Here is a 24,268-nt window from a genome sequence, read left to right on the forward strand (position 1 = left end):
ACTAGTAAGATTGGGTAGTATTGCATCTTTCGGGTCAACCAAACCTATCTATAAAAATAACTTAGTAACAAAAATTATGTCTCGCAACAGATTTGAATTGTTGTTATGTCTCATTCACTTTTCAGACAATGAAATTGCCATTCATTCCTTGGAGGAGCAGGCTGATATTCCAACAATATATACCAAATAAAGTGCACAGATATGGAATCAAGCTGTTCAAGTTATGTTCCACTGAAGGATAAACCTCGTTGGGTAAGATTTATTCCGGTAAAAATCTGAAAATTATAGAATATCCATAGGTTTAGCTGCAAAGGTCTGTGAAGAATTATCACAAGGGACTTCTAAATGAAGGTTGCACCTTTTATGTAGACAATTTTTATACAGGCTACCATCTGGCATTATCGTCTCTTCATCAAAAAACTCATGTTGTTGGTATGTTATGAGCCAGTAAAAAATTTATGCCTAGAGAAGTCATGTACTCCAAGCTAAATAAAGGGGAGATGATTGCCAAGGAAGAAAAAAATGGAATTATTGTTCTCAAGTGCCGAGATGCTTGAGATATGGGACTACTGACAACAAAGCATCCCCCAGAAATGGTTGATGGCAGTCAACATGTTAATATAATAATGACTAACATCAGAAGGCCAAATGAGCATTGGATAGAAAATCAAACAGAATATAGTCTTCACAAAAAAGGAAAACTATCAACCCCTACTACCACCATCCCAAAGAAAATGATTAGAAAAAGAAAATGATTAAAAAAATTATTCCATTGTATGAAGCAATGGTCAGATTACACCTTGAGTACTGCATATAGGTCTGGAGGCCTCATTTTAGGAAGGATGTAGAGCTGCAGAACAGGTACAGAGAAGGGCAACAAGGTTTGTGAGGGGGAACAGAGGGATACTCTTACCAAGAAAGGCTTCAATTCTGCAAATTTCAGCATCTGGAGACTAAAGCACCTGCAAAGTGATCAGATTGAGGTGTTTAAGGCTTTGAATGGATTGAGCAAGCTCAATCAATGCTGGTGGAATTCTTCCTCTTGCTCAGACCATACATGAGGGTACACAAATTCAAAGTGAGGAAAGATGATTGCAGAAATGGGAAGGGTTTTTGATGTTAAAAACGTTTTTACTGGCGTTATTCCAAAAATTTTGTAAAACCATCGTGCGAAAAGTGTTGCAGAAGTGACACATTCAGCTTCTGCCAGAAGCAAATTATTGTAACTTGTGTTGTTGGAATCATACTTGAATGATGGCAACAATAATTTATCTTCTACTGGACCAAATTTAATGAAATTTTGTATAGAGCTTTTTACATATATGGCTGAGTAGTAGTTTGTCCAGGATAGTGGAAAATATGCACGTGTGATCAAGGAAATTTTCTCACATAATAAACAGGATAATGTGGATGTATAGCATATTGTTGGAAAGCTAAGGAATTTAGAAACAGAACTGTTAAGGTTTTAAGATACAAAAAAACTTTCGGAAACTGGGAAATGCATTAATTCGAAAATGCATCTGGTGTCAAGTCACCTGGTGTTTTCAGATTGAATGTCATTTTTTTCCCTTTACAATTAAACTGAGGCTGGAAAAGAGTTGTGCACATTTATGAAAACATTCTTCAACTTCGACATGTCATCAGGTCTTTCGATAAATAGTACACGTAATGTATTTAGATGTGAACTAAAATCTCTTCACTGTAAAATTACATATCCTGCTTTAGTCATCACAGACCAATACTTTCAGTAACCGATATGTGATTATTATTAATAAAATAAAAACATTGTTATATTATTATCCATGAATTGTATTAATATCTGAAAATTAAAACGTTTTAACACCTGCTGATGACTCTTGAATGTAAAACACGTTAAATATGCTAGCAGTATAGGACTCGTTATGTACCTGGTACAGAATTTTTTATGAATATAAACACTTAATATATATATATATATATATATATATATATATATTAAGTGTTTATATTCATAAACACTGGACTCCCGCTAGTCCGAACTAATTGGGACCGAGCCCTGTTCGGATTAGCAGAATTTCGGATTAGCCGAATAACGTACCCCAGATTTTAAAATGAATAAGGAGTGAGTGACGTTGATAGCTTGAAGTAATGCTTCAGGAAATCACAAGCTACCTTTGATGATGATCATTAAATCAGCGAAGCCGAGAGCGCTTTTAAAAATATGAACATTAACAATCTTCCAGTTCATTACAAAAGTAAAAAAAAAGCTTGGATGAACGGACAGCTTTTCATTGAGTGGTTTCATAAACAATTTGTCTCAGCAGTGAAACGTTTCAGCAATGAAAATGATTTGCCACCTCGCACCATTCTCCTCATAGACAATGCGCCATCCCACCCAGACGTTTCCGAGTTTACATCAGGGGATATAAAGGCAGCTTTCTTACCGCCTAATGTAACACCGTTATTACAGCCGGCGCCTCCGTAGCCAGGTGGGAAGGAGCAGCAGTGCGTAGCACACGCTTCTTGATTAGACCGGGGTTCGAGCCCGTGACCACCAAATACCGAGGATGCGGAAAGGTCAGGGAATAACCACCGCATATCCCGGAGCAATATGGCCTTAGTTGCTAATGCTCCTAAAAAAAAAAAAAAAAAAAAAAAAAAAAAAATTATTACAGCCCATGGACCAGGGGGTGTTACAGTCTATCAAGCTTGCATACAGAAAGAAATATCTTAGGTCCTTGATAGAAGATAACATCAATTCACTTTCTTTACATGAGAAAATGAAACAAGTGAACTTAAAAGATGTTGTATATTGGGTTGCTGAGCTGTGGGAGACTGTAACCGGTGGCAAAACATAGCATCTTCTAATCGATTTTCATCGTTACGTCAAAAGAAATTAACAGAGTTTGTTACTTCTGAAAAATGGCTTTTGTTCCTGTTTTGGTGTATAAATATTGATCTGTAGTTTTAATAGGCCATGTCAAACACTGATTTATTAATTTTGTATTAGTACAGTACTACAATAAAATACAATTTTTTTGTGGAATTCTAAATGTCTTTGTACCATTAATACCATTTAAATTTAACGTATTTAACATATATTTTGCGAACTAAAAAATTTCCTCTCCGCTGACCAAAACGTGTTCGGATTAGGCGGACGTTCGGATTACCGGGGTTCGGATTAGCGGGAGTGCACTGTATATATATATATATATATATATATATATATATATACAGTATATATTTTTTTTTTTTTTTTGTCTGATGCTGTATAAGCCTGTTTTCTTGCATCATTTACCACTACTAATACTAATATTAATACTAAAGATATGAGAGAGTTCAAAATAATGGATAAATGATCTGGAACAGAGAGAAATGAACAGAGGAGGAGGTTGACTCGAAAGTTTTATCCCAGCGGGGAGAGTAAGTGGTATGCTGGTTAATACAAAAATGGACTCTAGTTTGAAGACAATACAAGATTTTGATGTTTAAATATATATATCTAAAAACAATTTATAATCCAATCATTGAAAATATCATTACATCATTGAAGCTATAGGAAAAATGGACCCCAGTATTTTGTTATTCTTATGGATAATCTTAGAGATAATCCTGTAACTCTTATAGATAATCCTAGTTCATTTGATGATTCTCTTCTATATCTCAGATGTAAAAAATATACTAATACAGCTGTAACATCCAAATCTGGCAATCTCGAGGTTCCAGTAACCGTGGTACTTGGAGATTGCCAGTTTTTGGATAATAAATCTAACCAAACATAAATTCATGCATGCAAAAAAGGAGAAAGCATCAGCAAGCAAAATTCTCTGTAGCAATTTTTGGATACCTGTAATGCAGTTAGGCCTATTTTACTTACTAAAATATTAAACAACTATACAGTATGTACGGCGCCTCCATAGCCAGGTGGGAAGGAGCAGCAGTGTGTAGCACACGCTTCTTGATTAGACCGGGGTTCGAGCCCGTCACCACCAAATACGGAGGATGTGGAAAGGTCAGGGAATGACCACCGCATATCCCGGAGCAATATGACCTTAGTTGCTAATGCTCCTAAAAAAAAAAAACAAATAACAATAACAATACAGTATGTAATTAGAAAGACAAGAGTAATGAATACAGCCATTAATAAACACAGGGTAAAAGCTTGCTGTGAGCAATGCAACATATTTGGTTCTTCAGGTTTCTTATTTCCAAGGCAATGCAAGGCAATCACTTGGAGCTCTTTGACTTCCTCTCTTTGCAACTTGACTTTCTCCAGTCCAACTTTCCTAACAGTGAGGTAATTTTATTTGGTGATTTTAATGCTCACAACTCCAACTGGCTTCCGTTTTCTAGTCACACCGACCCAACTGGTTGAGATGCTGCGGCTTTTGCAATTACTAATGACCTTGCACAGATTGTTCATTTACCTACAAGGATTCCGGACAATCCTAATCATACAGCCAACACGCTTGATCTTTTTCTCATAAACAACCCTTCTAAGTACACGGTCGAAGTGAGATATCCTTTAGGCACTTCAGATCACAACTTGGTGATTGTCTCTTCTCCAATGGAGCCTTTATCTCTTGGCTATTCCCAACCTCTTGTTGTTTGGCCTTACAAGAATGCAAAATGGAATGACCTGCGAGATTTCTTTTCTTCTTTTTCTTAGTTGGATTACTGTTTCAAAACTTCTGATGTCAATGTTTGCTCAGATCTGTTCAAGAGAAGAATGTTGCATATCGTAATTGGCTTATTTCCAATTCTTCAGTTTCATTATCTGCCTACACCAAAGCATGCAACAATTGTAAAGCAGTTATTAATCAGCCCAAACTAGAGTTTGAACAATCTAAGAGTAGAAAACTTGCTTCTTGCCCTAATGGTAGCTGAGCATTCTGGTTTCTTGCCAAAGCTATTGGCCACAACTTTTGCCCATCTCTGCTCCCACCTCTGTCCAAACCAGATGGTTCTGTTGTCACTTCAGCCAAGGATAAAGCTAACCTGCTAGCATCCCATTTTTCTTCCAACTCATGTATTAATGATCTTGGTAAAACACCTCCCACCATTCCCAACACTCTTCATTCAATTCCTCCTGTGGTCTTCCGTCAAAAGGATGTCAGAAGGATTTTGATGAATCTTTATGCTAAGAAAGCTCCAGGTCCCGATGGTATTTCTCCACTTGTTCTCAAAACCTGTGCTCCTGAACTTACTCCTATTCTTTGCTGCCTTTTTTCACTTTCTTAATCCAGAGATGTGTTTCCTTCTGCTTGGAAATTTGTTCATATCCAGCCAGTTCCTAAACAGGATGACAAATCCCTCCCATGCAATTATCATCCCATTGCAATTACTTCTACTCTCTCTAAAGTAATGGAGAAATCAATTAACCGCCAACTCTTAAACTACCTAGAAACCTTCCGTCTGATCAATGATCGCCAGTATGGATTCCGTCAGTATCGATCCACTGGTGATATTCTTGCTTGTGTTACCCATTTATGGACTAATTCAATGAAAGGTTCGGTGAAACACAAGTAGTTGCTCTTGCCATATCAAAGGCTTTCGGTCATGTTTGGCATAAAGGTCTTCTAAACAAGCTTCCATCTTATGGTTCGCCAACTCTTTTTTAGTAATTGGTTATCCAGTTTTCTCTCTGATCGCTCACTGAGGGTGATGGTAGATGGCTCTCTGTCTTCTAACTTCTCCACTGAACCTTGGTGTCCCCCAAGGTTCAGTTCTTTTCCCCCCTCTTTTCCTCTTGTATATTAATGACCTTCTTCCATTGACTGGAAATCCTATCCATAGTTTTGCCGACGATAGCACATTGCATTCCACTTTCCATTTCGAGAAACTTTGCCCTGCTCAATCAGCTTCAACTTCTCGAAAATCTGCTACCAATTCCTTAAATGCCGATCCTCAGGTAATTCTCCAGTGGGGCAAAGACAACTTAGTTGATTTCAACCCTTCTAAAACTCAGTTTTGTCTTATATCTCGCAAAAAGGATTCTTCTGCTCCTATGCTTATCTTTAGTAACACTCTGATTTCTAGGCAAAATGATATACAGTCAGTCCTCGTTTAACACGTGTTTACACTACACGAATTCGATCATACACGATTTATAAATAGGGGAACGATATCTCATATAACACGAACTGAATTCGCTTATGCACGATTCGCCTTTGTGTTTACAAGAAATGGCAGTTGAATCCAAAATCACCCCAACCGAACGCAACACGATATGAATGAAGAGAAAATTCTGAAAATGTATTTGTTTCTTATATCAGTGAAGGGAAAACACATTTCACCATAATAACGTAAAAACCAACACAATTCCAGCTATCGGTATAATCGCAAATGCAATTACATCGAGTTTACTACTAGTTTATAATAGATTCCACTAGCAGAAATGCAACTGGAAATTGTTTTTATTGTTTTATGGTAGTAACCCCTAGAAATGTGCTTCAGTAAAATGTGAGGTGTTAATAGTGTATCTCTGCCTTTACGTTGTTGTTTATTCAGTTGCTACACGCGCCCAGCTATGTTTATGTGTATCAGGCGTGCCTTCTCGTTTTGTAATTGTGCTTTATTCCCTAAAAATGAGTAAAATACTTAAAAAGGTCTAAAAAGGAAGCGTCCTGGTGAAGACACTGCAGATTCAGAGAGAAAAAGAAAAGCAATATCGATAAACAGAGGCGGACTGGGTCAAAAATTCTTACCCGGTGGCCTCATACTATGGTTTATGGCCAATATCACACCAGCCTCCGGCCCACTGGGGTTGCCCCGGTAAGGCTTATGGCCAAAATTACTATCAAATTACTATATTACTATATTAGGATTACCTGTAAATGATTACATTAACCCGTATTCATGTCTGTAAATTGCGTGTGTTCTCTGGTCGATTTGCCTGTTTTGCTGGACGAAAAAACCCCAGTTTCTGAGGGGGGAAACCTTGCTATCTACACCTGAGACCGACTAACTCAGCCACGGAGTGAAAAAAGCCCACTAAAGTTCCTCGCGTCATCGACTGGATTCGAACCCGGGTCTTTTCCACCCGGTGTGGGGAGGACGGTGACGATACCACTGTGCTACCCACGCAGACAAGGCTTCTGGCCAGTCCACCTCTGTCCATAGAGAAAAAATATGAAATTGTGAAATGCTTTGAGCGAAATGAAAGACCATGGGATGAAATGAGGCAACGCCGAGAATTACAAAGAATGCAGAGAAAATAAAAACAACTTTCATAGCAGGAACAACTCAAAGTGTAATTAAAATCCATTAGATTAAGACACAAAGAATTGGAAGAGATGGAATGGCTCTCATCTGTTTGGATAGAAAACCAAACAAAAAACAAGTTTGCTTACGATAGAAGCAAAAGCATTAGCAATATTTTATTACATAATAGTCTTAATAAAATACTTACATATTTTATTACGATTATTTATTGTTTGGTAATGTTTTGGTTACAAATGTGTGTTCAATCTTGGGTGGTCGGCACCTAACTCTATTTTTTCCATAGTGCCTGTTGTTTATATTGCACGATTTTGCATTGCACGAGGGTTTCTAGGAACACAACTATCGTGCTATACGAGGACTGACTGTATTTCTTTTGGGGATTACCCTGATTTCTAATCTCTCTTGGCACAAGCACATTACAAATATTGCTTCCTCTGCATCTAAAAAAACTTGGTTTTCTCTTTCGCTGTCGGCGTTACTTTTCTTCCAAACAGCTGCTCACTCTGTATTAATCGCAAATCCGCCGTGCCATGGAATATTGTTCCCACATCTTGGTTGGTGCCCCCAAAATCTCTCTCAGGCTTCTTGATTCCATTCAGAAGAGGGCAGTTAGGTTAATTAATGATTCATCTCTAACAGAGTCTCTCCACTCGCTTTCTCATAGACGTACTGTTTCTGCCGCGTGCCTCTTCTACAGATACTTCCACGGGCACTGTTCTTCTGAATTGGCTTCTATAATTCCTGCTTTCTCTTTCAAAATAGTCCGAACACGTGCCGCCACCAGCTAACATCCATTTACTGTCCAACTTCAAACTCACAGAACCAACTTTTCATCTTCCTCATTTATTAATTCAACTGCTGTTTTCTGGAACAACCTTCCTTCATACATATTTCCTGAAAATTACAATCTACAGAAGTTCAAGTCCAATGTCAACAAATATCTTCTTTCGTCTTCTCAACCTCCAACACAAGCACGGTACTAAGTACTATAGGTTCTAATACCTCTCGTGTTTGGGGTTTACATAAAAAAAAATATATATATATAGCCCACAGATGATACTTTCCCTCACTTTAGAAATCAGCAAAGATTTAACTAATATAGAGATTAATAAAAATTGACATCTTTATTGATGTCAAGACCCACCAGCAAGACTTTTGTGTATTTATTGGATAATTGTTTTCTACAGCAACATGTTCAAGAGACAACCAGAGGGAGTAATACTTTTGATCTGATTAAAAGAGAGACAACCAGAGGGAGTAATACTTTTGATCTAATTAACAGCAGTGATTCTTCATGCATTAAGAATTTGCAGATAAAGGAACCATTAGGTAGCAGTGTACTAATGTGGGATTTACTTAAAAATGTAACTACCATCAGGGGTAAGGGAAAGGGTTTGTGCTTTCTTAACGGTGACTACAGTGGTCTCAGATAGGTTTTAAATTCTATACAGTGAGATCAAAACTCATGTTCTTACCATCAGCAAATTCTAAATGGGAATTATAGGAATTAATCTTGGCAACTACTAGGCTTTTCATACCAACTAAGAAATACTGTTCAAGGTTTAGACCTAAATGGATGTCAAATGACCTAATGAGGCTTGTGTCAGGGAAGAAAAATGCACGGACGCATAAAAATTATCTGGATACACATATCTATGGTAGATATACGATAGTATTTAATCAAATCACAAAGGACATTAGGCAGGTAAAGGCAGATTGCAGAAACCTTTCGCAAACAATGCAAAAAAAAAAAACAAAAAAAAAACAGACTTCTTTACTTATGTAAATTCTAGAAGGAAGGGGATGAATCAGATTGGTCCACTTGGCATCGACGGTTCGATTGCTGAGGTAGCTGACAAACTGAGTGAGTATTTTGTATCTACATTCGCACATGAGGAGGTCTATAGGGAAGTGGAGGCCAGAAGCTTATCAAACTCTGGCATAGAGCTAAATGATTTTGTAATAACTGAAAGCAAAATGGAGGATAAATTGTTGAAATTGAACATTAGAAAGGCATCTGGAGTGGATGCAGTTATATTAAAGGAAGTAAGCAAACCCTTAGCCATAATTATGAAAACTTTCTTGGACTCACGGCAGGTCCCCGTGGACTGGAGAAGTGCAAATGTGTCCCCAGTTCACAAAAAGGGATCAAAGGGTGACATGGGTAATTACAGACCTGTTAGTCTAACTTCTGGGGCTTTTGCTTTTGTAAAGGTGACTACACGGTCTCAGACTGTTTTTAATTCTGTACAGGTGGATCAACTGATAATGTTACCAATGTTGAATTCTAAATGGGAAGCCTTCAGGGACTTAATATTGGAGGCTACTAGGCTTTTCATTCCAACTAAGAAATACTGTTCAAGGTTTAGGCTTAAATGGATGTCAGATGAATTAATGAGGCTCGTGGCAGAGAAGAAAAATGTATGGGATGCATATAAAGTATCAGGTGACACAGAAGCCTATGGCAGGTATAAACTAGTTTGTAATCAAGTCACAAAGGAGGTTAGGCAGCCGAAGACAGATTATGAGAAATCTTTGGCAAAGGATGCAAAGAAAAACAGCAAAGAGTTCTTTACTTATGTAAACTCTAGAAGGAAAGGGAGAATCAGATTGGACCACTTAACATAGATGGGTTGACTATTGATGATCATGCTCGGGTAGCTGATAAACTGAATAAGTATTTTGCATCTACATTCACACATGAGGAGTTATTCAATGAGTGGAGTGCCAGAAGTTTATTAAACGCTAACAGGGAGCTAACTGATTTTGTAATAACTGAGAGCAAAGTGCAGGAGAAATTGTTGAAGTTAAACATAAGGAAGGCACCTGGGGTGGACGGGATCCTTCCAGTTATATTAAAGGAGACAGCAAAGGAAGTAAGCAAACCCTTAGCCATAATTATGAGAGCTTCCTTGGACTCAGGGGAGGTCCCCATGGACTGGAGGTGTGCAAATGTATCACCAATTCACAAAGGAAGTTCAAAAGGTGACACAAGTAACTACAGACCTGTTAGTTTAACTTGCGTTCTGGGGAAAATAATGGAATCACTGGTTATAGAAGCATTGCAGGATCATCTAGACAAGACTGCAGTAATAGTTAAGACACAGCATGGGTTTGTAAAAGGGAGGTCTTGTCTGACCACTTTGATTGCTTACTATGATGTAGTCACAGAGGAACTGAATGCCAAAAATAATTTTGATATCAGAGACTTGGATTTCAGGAAAGCTTTTGATACTGTTGCACATGAAAGACTGCTGCACAAATTGGAGAGGTATGGCATCAAGGGTAAGCTGCTACAATGGATAAAGGGATGGTTGAGTAGGAGTCGACAGAGAATGGTAATCAATGGACACTGCTCTTCGTTCACAAATGTTATTAGTGGAGTTACCCAGTGTTCGGTGTTGGGCCCATTGTTGTTTTGTATATATATCAATGATATTGATGAAGGTATTTCAGGTTTAATGTCCAAGTTTGCAGATGATACAAAGGTTGGCAGGGTTGTTAACGACAGTAATTACAGTACTCTAACTTTATCTAGATAAGTTGGGAAAATGGGCTGAGAAGTGGCAACTGGAGTTTAACATTGACAAATGCAAAGTACTGCATTTGGATAGCAATAACCAAAGAGAAACGTACCAACTGTATGGTACTACACTCAGGGAAGTGGAAAATGAACAAGACCTAGGGGTAATTGTGCAGCCAAATAGGAAGTCTGCTGACAGTGTAGACGGGCTGCCAGGGCAGGTCATGGAGTCTTGTCAATGATATATAGGAATTTTGCTAGCAGGGACAGGGAAGTGATTATTTCTTTATACAATGCAATGGTGAGGCCACACCTAGAGTACTGTGTACAGGTCTGGAGGCCTCATTTTAGGAAGGATGGAGAGTTGCTAGAACGAGTACAAAGAAGGGCAACAAAATTGGTGAGGGGAATAAAGGGGTGCGCTTACCAAGAAAAGCTTAAGTTCTGCAAATTGCAGTGCCTGGAGAGTAGGCACCTGCGAGGTGATCTGATCGAGGTGTATAAGGCCTTGAATGGGTTGAGCAAGCTGAATGCCGATGGGATTCTTCCTCTTGCTCAGACTAAGAACCTGAGGGGGCACTGTTTCAAATTGAGGAAAGATAGCTGTAGAATAGATGTGCGGAAATTTGCTTTTAGCCAGTGGGTAGTTGATTGGTAGAACAGGCTTCCATCTTTTGTTGTGGAAGCTAATAGCTTAAATAAATTTAAGGCTGAGCTGGACAGGCATTTGGAAAGAATGGAGGGATAAAATGGTAGGGTGTTTTTTTTTTGGCTGATGAATTGGTACAGGCATACGATGCAAGAAAGCAAGAAAGCTTGCTTTCTTGTATCGTATGCCTCTACTAATGCTGATGTCATTCTGAATAGTTTTTGAAATGCCTTTAAATGCTGCATTACTTTCTAAATGGTTCTTTAAATTGGAATCTAATGTATGTACAAGTGAAATTTATTAATCCTCTGAATACTCCTGGATTTTTAGAATTGTCTTTTTTGTCATGTCCACGTAAAGGAATTTCAAATTGTTTTAGATAATACCTCACGATTCTTGGTAACTTTTCTGTTATTTTGCAGATTGAAAGTCTGTAGGCCTCATTAATAGTGAAATCACGTTATCAATATGTTTCTTCGAACTCTCATATTTTAAAGTTTTTTTCTTTCATTCTCTTTATGTTTATAAGGCTATTTTTTTTTTTGTCCACTTTAAGTCACCTCCGAACAGTAAATATGGAAAACAATACAATGCATTTTTAACTTCACAACTACAAAGCCAACTTTTCTTTTGGTACCATTCAGTTTTAAAACTGAGAATATATTGCTTATTATTACTTATTCCCCTCTGAGAAATTTGAATCTTTGGTGTGGGATGACCTTTTTTTAATTGCAGTTTTTTCTTGGAGAGATAATTGTGAAAAACTAAGTTGCTGAAGTTTATTCACTGTCACATGATTTACTTCATGGGGAAGCATGGAGGCCATTATCGAATCAAAGTTTACAAAATCGTGTTTCGTAGAAATAAGGTTTTACTTACATATTACCTCATAATATAACTTTAACTTACCAAGTTCAAGCTCAATTCACAATTAAGCTAAATTACACTAAATTAAGTTTAATAAAATCACATAATTACACTGTTGAACATTGAATATTGACTTAACACTGATATTATTTAGTTACTTAATGGGAATTCGGGTGAATAACAAAAGACACCGACATTGTGGCTAAACACCGATCATGGTCAACGATGAAATCTGCACTGCGGGCTTTACAGTGACTTTGATTCGTTTCAACTATAAAAAATGTATATTGGCAGGTTGCCAATGGCAGCCAACTATCAGATATTCACTGTAATGCAAAATGTCACTGCCTGGTGCACAGTGAGACCTACGGTTAATTAAACTTCAAAGTTGGAAATGATTTTGTGTTTTTATTCATTTATTATTGAAATGATTACTGGAAATAGAAGATGCGCATACTATATGCGGCTCCTGTTAATAAAAATATTCATTGCATTGCATTGTTCTTCACAAAATTTCATATAACTCCGTTCACAGTATATCTGGATTTAAATAGTTGGGAGTGCCGCAGTGCCTATAGATGAGCCGCCTGTGCACATTTCTCTAATTAGCAAGAATTGGAGAAAAAGGTGCAGAAAAAGATATCACTTAACATGCTATTACATGTATAAGTGGCGCCTCCGTATCCAGGTGGGCAGGAGCAGCAGTGCGTAGCAAACAGTTCTTGATTAGACCGGGGTTCGAGCCCGTGACCACCAAATACGGAGGATGTGGAAAGGTCAGGGAATGAGCACCGCATATCCCCGGAGCAATATGGCCTTAGTTGCTAATGCTCCTAAAAACCAAATAACAACAACAACAACAACAACATGTATAAGTGCAGAAAAAGATATCACTTATACATGCTATTACACCATTGCAAAACCCTAGTGCTATTTTTTGATTTTCTCTTTATGAAAAAAATTTGAAAAAAGACACCATCCAGAAGAATGGTGTCTTTTCATCAAACGTTCAAGTAAACGGTTGAAAACTGTCACTTCAATGGGAATATTTGCCCATCGATTCCTGTTGAATATTCTGTTTATATTAAAGAAGCTAACAAAGTGTGAAGCATGTGCTAGAGAAAAATCATGTATGGCCAATATAAACAGGGGATGTTGGGACTTCAAGATGATGGGGTTCCTTCTAGGTTTACAAGTTGGATTAGCTAAGTTCCCTTTCTTTTGCTGCCTCTGAGACAGTAGGGCAGTTGATCAGCATTACAGCAGAAGTGAATGGTCTGCCATAATTGAGTTGCAGTCCTGACACACACACACACACACACACAGTGTAGTAAACAATCCCTTGATTCCAAAAACATCTTGCTTCCCTTCTACCAGTCCATATCAATCTGGGACAGGTCAATTTGTTAACGCATTGAAAGCTCAAGGTGATGTCTCAAGCATATATAATCTGTTTTCAGAAATGTAGTAGTAGTAGTAGTGGTGGCATGTGATGCAAGAAAGCAAGTGTATGAGCTTATGCAGCACCAGCCAAAAAAAAAAATCACACCATTCCCTCCAAATGCCTGTCCAGTTCCTCCTTAAATTTATTCAACCTATCAACTTCCACAGCGACAGATGGAAGTTTGTTCCAGCAATTAATCACCTGCTGGCTAAAGGCAAATTTCTGCACATCTATTCTACATCTGTCTTTTCTTAATTTGAATTTATGCCCCCTTAGGTTCGTAATCTGAACAAGTGGAAGGATCCCATCAGAATTCAGCGTGCTCAACCCATTCAAGGCCTTATACACCTCAATCAGATCACCGCGCAGGTGCCTAGTCTCCAGCCACTGCAATTTGCAGAACTTAAGCCTCCCTTGGTAAGAGGATCCCTTCATTCCCCTCACCAATCTTGTTGCCCTTCTCTGTACACGCTCAAGTAAATCTACATCCTTCCTAAAATGAGGCCTCCAGACCTGTACGCAGTACTCAAGGCGTGGCCTGACCATTGCCTTATACAGAGGAACAATCACCTCCTTCTCCCTGCTAGCAAAATTCCTATATATCATTGATAAAACCCCATCACCTGCCCTGGTAGCCTGTCTGCATTGCTCATCTGCCAGTGACCATGACTGAAGTTTAACCTTGACAAATGCAAAGTACTGCATATGGGTAGAAGTAACCCCAGAGAAACGTACCAACTGTGTGGTACTCCCAGGTCTTTTTCATTTTCTACCACCTTAAGTGTAGTACCACACAGTTGGTACGTTTCTCTGGGGTTACTTCTACCCATATGCAGTACTTTGCATTTGTCAAGGTTAAACTTCAGTTGCCACTTCTTAGCCCATCTGCCCAAATTATCTAGATCCTGTTGCAGTAGCACACTGCCATTACTGTCATCAACAACCTTGCCAACCTTTGTATCATCTGCAAACTTCGACACTAAGCCTGATATACCTTCATCAATATCATATTATTGATATTGATGAAGGTATATTGATAAATATACAAAACAACAGTGGACCTAACACCGAACCCTGTGGAACTCCACTAATAACATTAGTCCATGAAGAGCATCACCCATTGATTACCACCCTCTGTCTTCTCCCACATAACCATCCTTTTATCCATTGTAGCAACTGGATATTGATGAAATGATAGATGAAAGTGTTTCAGTTCTTGAGATTCATCCAGAGAATGACATTGACACGGGTAGGCTAATCTTCCCAAAAAAAGAAAAAGCAAAAGTAGGCAAGCGCAAACAAAAAAATCCGCCGTAGGAAACCAAGCCCTCCATTTAAAACCAAACAATGTACACAGTGATTCAATGGAATTGTCATGGACTTCGTGCTAATTTAGATCACCTCTACGATCTCCTAAGTGAATATAAGCCTATTGCAGCATGCATTCAAGAAACAAACCTAACGAATGTAGTATCTGTAACAACCAAACACTTCACAATTTATAGAAAAGATGGAAACTGCTCTAATGCAGCACACGGAGGAGTAGCGCTGTTAGTAAACTCTTTAAATCTTCCAGAACTATTCCATTACAAACACCATTGCAGCATGTATCACCATTGGCATAAAAATAACATTAGTCTCATTGTATCTGTCACCAAACCACGCTTACACCCTTGCTGATTTAGATGACCTAGTAAGAGAAATACCTGCTCCTTTCTGTATTCTGGGTGACTGGAATGGCCATAACCCCCTATGGGGTTCTCAACATCTTGACTGCAGAGGACAAATAATTGAGAAATTCTTGGATAAACACAATCTATTTTAAACACTGCCGATCACACATATGTGCTTATACCATCTGGTTCAAGCTCTGCCATTCATCTATCAGTATGTTCCCCAACAATATTTCCTCTCATAGACTGGACAGTTACTGACAACCCTCTTGGTAGTTACCACTTTCCGATCATCTGTAATTTCTGTACAAGTTCTCCTCCGCAGAGTACCATTAGAACAACTTGAAAATTTGACAAGGCCAATTTGATTAAATATCAAGAAAAAGCTCATTTAGATTCCACTATCATTGCTACTGACAAGATTGATTCTGCAGTAAGCTATATTACAAACAAATAATGTCAGCAGCTAAATCAGCTATCTCGAAATCTTCATTTAAAATCTGACTCCATCGAAAAATGTGGTGGAATGAAGCATGTAGCATTGCTAAAAGAGAAATAAATAAATACTGGAATCAGTTTAGAAAACATCCAACCACAGCCAACCTCCTACAGTTTAAGAGAGCAAGGGCTAAGGCTTGTCATGTAAGACGAATGGGTAAAAAAGAAGCATGGACACGCTATGCTTCCACCATACACAGATTCACAGATACTGCTACAGTCTGGAAAAAAATCAAACGTATCAATGGCAAATACTCACTTACTACTTCTCCGATTCTATTTCTGAACACACGGAAATTGCTAATGCATTCGGCTTGTCTTTTGAAACACTCTCAGCTGTTTCCGCCTATGAACCAGCCTTTCAGTCGCTAAAATGCAGTACAGAAAAGTATAAACCGAATTTGAATACCGCTCTCCAACATTCATACAATCTGCCACTGACCATGACTGAATTGCTTAATGCGCTCACAAAAGCGAAAAACAGTGCTCCGGGTCCTGATGGAATTTATTACGCTATGATTTCCCATTTAAGTGAAAGATCATTAAGTGCTCTCTTACTACTCTATAATAGAATTTTCTTAGAGGAATATTACCCCACCAACTGGTGCCATTCTTATGTGCTAGCCTTCCTGAAACCAGGAAAAGACCACACAGATCCAACAAATTATCGACCTATCTCCCTAACAAGTTGCTTGGGAAAAACAATGGAAAAAATACTTAACGCCCGACTAACGTGGTATTTGGAGACTCAAAACATTCTGAGTTCAAGCCAGTATGGTTTTCGGAGAAGTAGATCGACGCTTGATCTCATTATCAAAGCGGAAACAAATATTCAGAATGCCTTTCTAAGAAATGAGCATTTTGTTATAAGCGTTGACACCGAAAAAGCATTTGATACAACTTGGCATTATGGGACTCTTCGTGACTTACGTAAATCTGGTCTTCGGGGTCATCTCCTGAAATTTATTCAGAACTTCCTATCTAACAGATCCTTCCAAGTCCTCTTCCACTCGTCACTTTCTGGAACATATGTACAAGAAGAGGGAGTTCCCAGGGCTCAGTGCTGAGCACAACACTCTTTGCCATTCTATAACCAAGTGTATACCTAACACAGTTGATGCATACCTGTATGCTGATGACCTTGCCATCTCATGTCATTCTCAAAATATGCGACTTATTGAGAGACAACTACAAGGCACCATTAATAGAATAGTCTCTTGGGCTAAAAACAGTGGCTGCAGAATTTCTAAATCGAAAACAACTGCAGTACACTTCTGTCGTAAACATTGCATTGCATCCTGATCCAAACCTTCAGTTAGCCTCTCATTGTATTACATTCCAGCCAAATATTCGTTTTCTTGGTATAATACTTGATAAAAAACTAAACTTCCTTGAACATATAAAATATATTCGTACCAGCTATCTTAAGAAACTAAATATTCTCAGAGTAATCTCCTCTATGTCATAGGGTGCAGATTACATGTTATTACATTTATACTGCTCATTAATTAGATCTCGCTTAGACTATGCATCTCCTGCATACGCATCAGCCAGGCCAAGTGTACTGAAATGGCTTGATCCCATTCATCATAGCGCACTTCGAGTAGCACTGGGGGCCTTCCGTACATCTCCCATTTTAAGTCTTTATATGGAAGCCAATGAACCGCCGCTAGACCTTTGACGACAAATTCTTCTCCTAACTTATTCTGCTAAAATCAGCAGCCTTCCACATCACCTGATATGGCAATTATCTCTTCAGACCAAAATGATAAAACCTCTATCGAACTAAATAACGTCTCAACAAACCATCTGGTATTAGACTTCAAGCTCTAAACACTAGCTGGGGACTCAACATGAATAACATACTGCAAGATACTAGCATGGAAATCCAGCCATGGCAAATACCCACGATACATATTGACAAATACTATCAGAAATGGAGAAAGAATAATCTTCCAGATATTAACATCAGACAATTACATCTGGCCCACTCCACTCCACTCAGTTTAGAAGTTACGTGCAGCTATATACAGATGGATCCAAGACTGTCAGTAAAGTTGGTACTGCTGGATGCTATCATCGCCAAACAGCTCCCCTCAGAATGTAGTAATTATACCGCTGAGTTATATGGCATTCTATTAGCCCCGGAGAAAATAAAAGAAACCTCACATACTCAATCCATAATATATACTGATTCATTAAGTGCTGTGAATTGTATGCAATGTAAATACCCCAACAGTCATCCTCTGGTACAGCAAATCTGGACTCAGTTAATAGCAATTCATGCACGTGGTCACCGCATAATTTTTTGTTGGATTCCTGGACACTCTGGAATCCCAGGAAATGAACAGGCAGATTTAGCTGCCAAAAATGCTTCAAATCCTATCTCATCCAATTTCAGGACACCTTACGTTGACTATAAATGCATTATACAGCAGATCTCTAAAGAATGGTGGAAACGTATATGGGAAAAAGAAACAAATAATAAACTTTTTGAAATAAAGAGAGAACCCAAACAGTGGCGGTCCAGTCTGAGAGCAAATAGAAAAGAAGAAACTGTATTTCCGCGACTACGCATTGGTCACACATACCTCACTTACAGTTATTTATTAAGAAAGGAAGATGCCCCACAATGCAGTAACTGTTCATGCCCACTCACTGTAAAGCATATCTTTATATAATGCCCACTATATCTAAGAGAACGAAAAACTGCTTTCTCCTTACTTTTTAAAAATTGCAATCAATTAACACTACATAATGTTCTAGGAGATCATCATGATATGGATGACATTTTTGTTTTACTAAAATCGATTGATAAATATCACCTTGTCTGAATTTCTATCAGAATCAACACCAACAAGAAACATATACTAGTCAGAAATCAGTGCATTATAGACACAGTTGCTGATGCACCAACAAACCTAACAACAACAACAGCTAAGAGAAATGCTTTTCAATTGTTTCTCATTGTGATGACTGGCTATCCTTAATATTGAGAGTGAAAATTATAAAGAAATGTTGACAAGCCGATTGAAAATTATGTAAAATCAAGATGCGTAATGTTAGTCAAGCACCATTGCTTGTGCCCTCACCTAGATTTTTTTCAGGCCAACCTTGGTAATGTTAGTGAAGAGCATGGGAATAGATTCCACTAGGATAGCACATTCTTGCCTTACTTGGTTCAGGCTGATCATGCTGACCAGAAAAGACCTTTAAAAAAAAATCTAAAAACGCATATTTTAAAAATCTTAAAAATGTTCAAATGTTCATTTTTAATGATTTCTTTCTTTTTGTTTTTTATTAACTAAAAATGATTTCTACTCTTTAATTTATTTTTTTTTTAGCTTTTTTGTTTACTTGTAGCAAAGATGAATACTGAATTCTGTATAGAACTTAAATATTATTAATAAATCAGATATTGCATATTTACTTTTCTTTCATTTGTTCCGCTTTGGCTGATCTGAAGTCTGTAATGAACAGGGCTAGAAAAACCTATCAGCGAAACAGATACCTATCTGAGGATGACGTGCAGCTGCTGAGGGAGGATTATTGACTGAGCATATTCTTGGACTGAGTTAGCAGACTATCCACTTCAGATGACCAGGTGATGGCCTCATTTGATGTGGTGTCTCTCTTCACTTCAGTCCCAGTACAGCTAGCCATCACACGTGCAAAGAAGCTTCTAGACAATGACCGGACCCTAAGCAGCAGATCTTCTCTAACATCCGATGACATTTGCACCACCCTTAGATTGTGCTGACTGGTGGTGCTGTTATGTTTGGTGAGTCTATTTACTGGCAGATACACTGCACAGCCATGGGATCACCAGTTAGTTCAGTCATGGCAAACATTGCAATGGAGGAGCTGGAGGGTCACACAATCTGGCAACCCCACAAAGGTGCGGTTGCCATATCCTTTTGGTGCCAGTTCATGGTCATCCCTTGGGAGTCAGGAGACTGGTTCCTACACCACCTCAACTCTCTGTCGCCCTTCATTAAATTCACCATTGAACTGGAATCGTCCTTCCTTTCTTAGACACCCCTTGTCGGGCATGAGGGTTCGTGTTTTAAAGACTTCAGTCTTTCGCAAGCTGACGTGTGCTGGCCAATTTACCAACTACTGGTCAGCACATGCACGCAGCCATCTTCTTGGCATGGCACAAGCCCTAATAACCAGCTCCTGGACCCACTCCAGTTCTGAGGATGATAGGCGCACTGAGGTTCTGAGGTTACTAAGGTTAAGGTAGATCTGGCAGAGTGCAGATACTCTACCAGTGCCCTGAATAGATGCGACCTAGAGGCTCGTGACCGTGTTACCAACCGCAGGGCCCCACGCAGTGATAACCCCACTACAACCGCATTTATCCCGCATTACCCGAACCTGTCACAAAAATTTTCTAGGGTCTTGCAGGTTCATGGGATAAAGTGTTTACAACTTTCAGGGTGAAAGTTGCAGTCCCTCGTCTCGAGAGCTAAAACACTCCCCCCCCCCCTCCTGCCTCCGTAGCCAGTTGGGAAGGAGCAGCAGTGCGTAGCACACGCTTCTTGATTAGACCGGGGTTTGAGCCCGTCACCACCAAATACGGAGGATGCGTAAAGGTCAGGGAATGACCACCACATATCCTGGAGCAATATGGCCTTAGTTGCTAATGCTCCTAAAAACCAAATAACAAACAAACAAACAATCCCCCTCCCCCCCCACAACAGAGTGGATTGGTGTACCGTATTTCCTTCCGTGATTGCACTGGCTGCTATGTTGGGGAAACTGGCAGAAGACTCAGTACTCGGGTCTATGAGCACGAGAAAGCCATCCATTCAGCAGACGTGGATCACTCAGCGATTGCTGAGCTCTTCTGGTCTACCCAGCACAACATCAATCCACGCCACGACGTCAAGATTATTGACCGATCCTGCAACTACTGTCGCCGTGTCTTGTTGGAATCGCTCCACATTTTGTGTTGTAGCAGTTCCTTTAACCAGAACAGAGGATGTTGCATCAACCTCATCACTGAGGCAACCATCCTCCTAACTGACAAACGTTGCTGCTTTGAGTATTCCTGAGTATTGCACCTACAACCACAACCACAAGCCTCCACTTCAACCAGCTAATTGTTGCAAGCACCTGTAGCACGTGATTCTCGCGCATGACCACCATGGTATGCACATGATATTCTGTATTTTTACAATAACAGTAACTGACATAACTGAAGAAGGATACCTTCCGTCTGAAAGTTTTGTGTTTATTACCTTTTGTTTTTTGTTCTAATCAGTTATTAAATGTATGTTTATTACATCTTGTTTTTTGTTCTAATCAGTTATTAAATGAATTTTAACTCAACCATTTATATTTTATTTTCCTGGTTTCCCAGTGATGCAAAATTATTGCTCTAGCATGAATCCTGGATACGTAGGCCTTTTTTCACATATTCTAAACTTCTATTTATAAATACAAATCTTCAGCATCTAAATGGATAATAGAGTCAAAATTCGAATATAAAACCCTTCAAATTTAATACAATATAACTCAGATTTTTTTTAAAATAATGCCTTTTAAACAAAGTCCCAGAGAATGGAAATTTAACAGTTAACTCAAAATTCCTCTCACCCCCCCCTCCTATGCAAATATTTTGCTTCTCTTAGTCAGTCAGGGGGTTTGTCTCTGACAGTTCATTCCAACCACTGAGAGGTGAGAGCAATTAAATAGCCTTACTAAGACTATTTGGTTGAAAAAGTAAGGAAGGCAATTTGGTTGGGGGAGGAAACAACAACAGAAGACTAAATCTTAAATTCAAGGCGCCTCCGTAGCCAGGTGGGTAGGAGCAGCAGTGCGTAGCACACCAAATACGGAGGTTGCGGAAAGGTCAGGTAATGACCACCACATATCCCCGGAGCAATATTTTTTTTTTTTTTTTTTTTTTTTATGAAAACCCCAAACACGAAAGGTATCGAAACCTATAGTACTTAGTACCGTGCATGGGTTGAAGGAGAAGTATGGGGGGAGGGGGATGCCGGAAACTTTGCTCTAAAGACTAAACATGGGTTTCACCACTTCAAGCCTCCAATAAGCAAAGTGGTGGTATTTCACCGGTTGATGAAAGTGGCCTCATTTGCTAATGCTCCAAATAACAGACAAACATAACATAACTTAGATTCAAGCTTACCAATCAAAAATCACATAGCAGCCCGGTTTATTGGATTTATGCCCCTTGGGCTTTGGCTGCAGGACAGGAAGCAGAAGTTTGTGATTAATGGCTATGCTTCAGATTGACCTTTGTTAGAAGTTGGATCCCTCAAGGTTTGGTGCTATAACTATTGTTATTTCTAATTTTCTTAAGTCACATTATTGAAGCAATACAAGGCATGTCAAAATTTGCTGGTAATTTGAACCAGTGTCAGGCATTTATTCAAGTCATTCTGAAGAATGATTTGAATAAGTTTTAGCAATAGATAAGTGGCATCTCTGTTTTAATGCTGAAAAATGCAAGGTTAATTTGAGGGTTCAGGTAAGTGAAGTTCACTATTGTGTGTGTGTGTGTGTGTGTGTGTGTGTGTGTGTGTGTGTGTGTGTGTATACCCCATTTCTGGGCCTCCACTGTGTCCAGGACTTGGCTGACCTTTCTCCCAATGCTCCTGACAAAGGTTACCTATTCCTAATATTAACAAACAAATAATAATGGTTTATCTTGCTTGTATGTGAAGATGAGTGCAAATGATTCAGCTTTGAGTAAACGTTTGCTTCCCATTGTTGTCACATGACTTTCAACTAAGAGGAATTCTACATGTGATGGCCATTCTCTGTTTGCAGGCAGATAGTGAAACATGTTTAACACTTTTTGCATTAGTTGCTTATGTCAAACACAAGGAACATGTTTAACACTTTTTAGGGTCCGTAGTCTAATGAAGGACCTTTATAATGTCACTCGGTTGTCTGTCTGTCCTTCCGTGTGTCACAGCATTGTACCTCTCGAACCACTCAATCTATTGACTTGAAATTTTGCATGGGTCTGTACATCATGTGGGCAAACATAACGTCATATAGATCATTGTTGACAAAAATTTGCCTGAAAAATGGGGGGATAAAATGTGTGGGGACAAAAATGTTGTCGACAACCTATAGCTTATTATACACCATTGGAAAGAGCTCAATAAGTAGGTTTAAAATATAACTTTAAAATATTTTTAAAATTAAAAATGGCAGTGACAGACAGGAAAATGTGGTAATTTTCTTGTACCCGCCACTTTTGTTGCTAATGGAGCTAAAAATTTAAAAATCACATTAGCTATGTGTTATTCGATGCTTATCAAGGGAAAACTATTCTGATTGAAATCTATCATTTACTTTTTGCACTTCGATAGCTTTTTTTTATTGCACGTCGATAGCACACTTCTTTGTACTAAGTAACTCTCCTTTTGGTGACAAAAAGGTTGTTTGTTAAATAGTTAGTTAATAATTCTATAAAGGTCATTTATAAATTTTGTGACAAGAAGTATTTTTTAACAATTTTCAAAGCTGGAGTTGTCCTGGCAAGGAGGTACTCAGAGAGCCAGTGTTTCGGCAGTGGTGGGGAGGCACCTGTGCCGAGTCTTGCACAGCTCTCACCTGCCGGTCACTTCTCCAGGAAGAAGTTGGAGTCACTTCTCCCACCCTTGTTATTCACAACAACTGGAAAGACTCAAATAAACAATGTTTTTGTTAGTTCCTCAGTTGTAGGCCAATCTGGGGTACTAAAGCTTTTTTTCAGTTATTATTAAGCTCTCTATTTGAGATACTACACTAACGACCATTCGTGACTACAGACTCTTCATTCTGAGTTGACCGATTTATTCTATAAGTTGCTTATGTCATTGTCACAAGGAATTGTGATTTTAAGATGTAATCCTTTATTCTAGAAGATTCAAAGTAATAGGACAGTGATTCTCAGCTCTATGGTGTCACAGATGAGAATCACTGTTCTATTACTATGAATCAGAAATAAAATGAAGCTTGTAAACAGCTTCATTTTATTTCTGAATTGCATTTCACCCTGTTAGGTGATAGGTGACAGAAGGCAAAAATATAGTAATGTAGCGTAAAAAAATAATTTTTTTTTTCCCACACAAAAAAAAAAAAAAAAAATAATAAATTCTTTGTGAAAGGGGCTGTGCCTACTTCATAACCTGGTGTGCCTACTTATGGATTTTCCCTAATGTCATGGTAGCATGACATTAGGGAAAATTTTCATTCCAAACAAGCAAACTCCATATAAAATATGCAATTTACAGAAAGAATACACACATGCCTTGTGGCCCTAGTTACCTTAATTCAAAAATTAAAGTGATCAATGAACTTTCAAAAAACATTCTCAGTTTTTGGTCTTAAACATTGCTTTTCTTTATTCATATGTGTATATTGTAATTTTATTCTTTCCATTT

The 24,268-nt window shown here is 38.6% G+C and overlaps 1 protein-coding gene across 5 annotated transcripts in view; it reads left to right on the plus strand.

The window, feature by feature from the left end:
• The window catches only part of LOC150079142 (polyamine-transporting ATPase 13A3-like), a 750,840-nt gene that overhangs the window by 335,700 nt on the left and 390,872 nt on the right, over positions 1–24,268 (plus strand). The gene's annotated exons all lie outside the window — the stretch shown is intronic.

The sequence above is a fragment of the Mastigoproctus giganteus genome, chromosome 10, assembly GCF_048544385.1.
Source record: "Mastigoproctus giganteus isolate SK-2022 chromosome 10, ASM4854438v1, whole genome shotgun sequence".
NCBI lineage: Eukaryota > Metazoa > Arthropoda > Arachnida > Uropygi > Thelyphonidae > Mastigoproctus > Mastigoproctus giganteus.